Genomic DNA, 4,263 nt, shown 5'->3' with positions numbered 1-4,263 from the left:
CGGAAGCAGCAGCTGAAGCATTGCTTGATTCATTCCCTCCAGTTTGGGCAGGAGGTGAACTCAATAAATGCATCTCTAAACTCTGAGTCCTCGCTAGCCAAGGACCACAACTGTGAGTGGGGTGCATGGAGGGAGAGGGGAACAGTGTGGTAAAAGAACATTAGTTTGTCAGACTTTCACACTGCACCGTGAGAAACTGAGACAAAGGACATTGCCTAGCCTATTCTGGGTGGGAGTTTTGCTTGTGGTTATATGCTTCTGAATCGTGCTTGTGGCATTTTCACAAATTAATGCTGGGTTCCTTTCCCTTTCTCATTAAAAGTTTTCTTTTCCATACACAGACTGCTCACGAGAGTGAAAGTAGGGCCTTTTAGAGGCACTTAGGGGTGCCTCTACTGGGTGGGGACTCAAGCCAGTTGTGTATTATGTTGCTAAGAGGGACCTCTAGATATAGAACCCAACCTTTGTTGCTGCCAGCTCCACCTGGCAGAAGGGTGATATATACCAGCGGTTTTCAAACTGCGGGTCACAACCCAGTACTGGGTTGCGGAACGTAAGGCACTGGGTTGCAGCAGCTCTGGTCAGTGCTGCCTGGCTAAGGCAGGCTAGTCCCTGCCTATTCTGACACTGCACTGTGCCCCAGAAGGAGCCAGTAGCAGGTCTGGCTCCCAGGCAGAGGGGTGATGGGGCTCCATGTGCTGCCCTACCCCAAGCATCGGCTCTACACTCCCATTGGCTGGGAACCTGTGGGCAAGAGCTGGAGCTGGGCCTGCTGTTGGCCGCTTCTGGGGTGCAGTGCAGTCTGAAGTGCCAGGACAGCAGGAAGCCTGCATTAGCACCCCCACTGCACCACTGACCAGGAGCCGCCCAAGGTAAGCCCATGCCCCAACCCCCTGCCCCAACCTCCTGCCCCAGCCCTGAGCCCCTACCCAATCTAGAGTCCCTTCCTGCACCCCAAGCCCCTCATACCCAGCCCCACTCCAGATCTTCCCCCCAGCTCAAAGCCCTGACCCTCTCCTGCACCCCAACCCCCTCCCCCCAGCCCAGAGCCCCCTCCCACACTCTGAACCCATTTCCAGCCCCACTCTGCAGTCCTCACCCCCTCACCTCAACCCTCTGTCCCAGCCCTGAGACCCTCCCACACCCCAAGCCCCTCATCTCCAGCTCTGTTGGGTTGCGGGCATCAACAATTTTCTTCAACTGGGTAGCCAGAAAAAAAGTTTGAAAACCACTGATATATACCACTAGTGTTGTGCAGCATAGTGTACGAAAGGGAAATTGGTTGGGCCTCTCTGTCTCAGCTGGAGTACAGGCCCTCCCTAGACACTGCCAGACTATCCCTGAGAATGATGACTATTATCCCTGACTCATCAAGATGCTTCATTTTGCATGCCTAATGCGTTTTGGTTAGGCAAATAGTTTCAGAAAGTTTTCCTGGGGCAGAAAAGCTGTTGTGCTAAATAATTTCCTCTCTTTGTGCAAAATACTCTTTTCCACACACTGGGCTGTTGTACTACACTCTCAGGTTTTTTAAGAATAAAGTGTAAAGAGTTTCCTTGTTTGGTAAGTGATGTTGCCTCTTTCCTGAGTTATGTGAAGGAATTATGTGGAGAGGCAGGATAGTTCAGTAAGTAAGGCACTAGTTTAGGGCTTGGGAAAGCTGCATTCCAGTTCCTGCTGTGCCACAGGCTTCATGAAGGGTCTTAGGTGAGTCACTTAGTTTCTGTGCCTCACTTTCCCCATCTGTAAAATGGGGATAATAGCACTTCCCCACCTCACAAGGGTGTTGTGAGCATAAATACTGTGAAGACTGAGAGGTATCAGACACTGTGGTAATGAGGTCTACATAGAGATTGAAGATGTGTACAATGAAACAGTGCTTGGTATCAGTGGGCAAACCAATCAGTTCCATGGACTTGTAGTAGATGAGGTTCATCACAATTCCATCTTCAGCTTCGTCCTTTGGCACTCCACTGTGTCTCCAAGGATATCACACCACCTATTGAATCAGCAACCACACTTTCTGCAATACCTGCCAGAAGTGATCCTTATGAGATTTCCCATCAAATACTGTCCAGGACCAATCCCAGTTAGGTGGTGAGGTCAGATAATAGCTCACAGTGGGGTGGCATTAGGTCTGAGAAGCCTTGATGTCTAATTGTAATGGGAGGAGCACGTGTGTGACATTCTATTTCTAATTCAAACAGCAAGCAAGTTGCAGCAAGTGAATATTTAGATATATAGGCTCCTAACTTCCACAGATGTCAATGGAAGTTAGGAGCTTAAATCACTTTGTGGAACTGGGCCTTAGTCACCAAATAGAATATTTTCACACTCTGTTATTCTGAAACTGGCAGGAGGCGTGAAAAAAGGAATTTGGAAAGTCATAGTTGTAGCCAAAATAATTATTGCTCTGGGTTTCCTGGTCACAAGATCACTTCACCAAAAGGATTGGCCAGTTAGAGTATGTCTACACTACAATTAGACACCACCGCTGGCTCGTGCCAGCTCACTTGGTCTCTCGAGACTCAGTTGCGGGGCTGTTTGATTGCAGTGTAAATGTTCAGGCTTTGACGGCAGCCCAAGTTCAGGGACCCTCCCTTCTCACAGGATGCTAGAACTGCAGGGTTTTTATTGCAGTGTAGTCATACCCTTAGTTGTTCCTCACTTTATAGCACAGTGTTAGCTGATTGTCATTGAGAACATCCATTCAGAAGGAGAGAGAGATTTGCAGGCTGCTGGGAAGTGAACTATTTCCCTTTCTGTAGGCCCAGATAAAGATTCTACTAAATGTTTGCCATCCCTCATTTTCCACTGTGATGGCTATGTATTATGGTAGCACCTACAAGCCCTATATAGTCTCTAGATACACTTAGCAACATAAGTAGGGTTATTGCCACCATTTTAGACATGCAGAAACTGAAGCACAGGACTTATATGGCTTGCCCATGGTTACACACAGTCTGTGGTATAGCTGTGAATAAAACCCAGAACTCCTGTCTTCAAACCAGCTCTCTAACCACTAGACCCAGGGCTTTCCCTGTGTTGCAGAAGTATTGTTTCTGGAAGATAGATGCCTATATTTTCTGAGGCCATGGCTGCACTAGAGAGCTTACAATGGCACAGCTGTACCTATGCCCTGCTGTAAGCTCTGTAGTGGAGCTGCTCTAAGCCAACGGGAGAGAGATCTCCCATTACCCCCAATGAGCAGCGATAGCTATGTCAGTGGGAGAAGTTCTTCCTCCAACATAGCACTGCCCACATTGGAGTTTAGGTTGGTGTAACTTAAGTCAGTCGGGGGGGGCTTATTCACAACCCTGGGCGACATAAGTTATACCGACATAAGTGGTAGTGTAGACATAACCTGAGTCACATGCATTCCCTCTGAGAGGGGCTTTGGGAATCCCCTTTGGCTTTGTTTTCAGTTCAGGAGTCTCTTGCCTGTAATGTTCACATCTGTTTGACTTACTGCAGATTTTGAACCATTAGTGTTGTACATTTGACAGTGAAATGCTGATATATTGGTTCCCAGGGTGATCCAGAAATATTAGGTCTGTTATCTTGGCTCATAGGCTGAGGGGAATTTTCAGAAGCCCACAATCTATCAGAAGACAAGGACCAATTGCATCATACTGACTTTGGAGGCAGGGCTGGCTCCAGGCATCAACATCCCAAGCATGTGCTTGGGGTGGCCCTTCCCAAGGGGCGGCACTCCAGCTTTTTTTTTTTTTTTTTTTTTTTTGCATCAGTGGTGGCACTCCGGCTTTTGTTCTGGGTTTTTTTTTTTTTGGTTTTTTTTTTTGCTTGTGGCAGCAAAAAACCAAGAGCCAGCTCTGTTTGGAGGCTTTGCAGGCATTTTGCTGAAAACTCATTCCTAGAAAAATGCAGAACTCCAAATAAAGCTCCAGTTTACATTTGATGTGAACATCTGGAAGAGATGCACTATTTAACCAACCATTTTTATTGTGTATCTCTCCCATTAGTCATCCATTCATCACATAACCTTCTTTAGCGCAATATCTTAAAACACTCATTCAATATTTGGAGATGCAGTAACCACTTTTCTCATCTGCTGTTTTGACCACACACCAATTTTTTAGCAAAAAAATATATCCAAAGTGTGTATAGATCCTATCTGTCTGTAATATTGAAAGTACAGGATTAAAGGGTGGGCATGAATATAACAGAAACCAATTTTTGGCCTTTGAACTATAGTATAAAAGTAGATGACACACACTTCTTTTGATAATGCTTTATTCTGAA

Source organism: Gopherus flavomarginatus, chromosome 2 (assembly GCF_025201925.1).
Source record: "Gopherus flavomarginatus isolate rGopFla2 chromosome 2, rGopFla2.mat.asm, whole genome shotgun sequence".
NCBI classification, from domain to species: domain Eukaryota; kingdom Metazoa; phylum Chordata; order Testudines; family Testudinidae; genus Gopherus; species Gopherus flavomarginatus.
The sequence above is the reverse complement of the archived record's forward strand: the minus strand, read 5'-3'. Positions refer to the sequence as shown.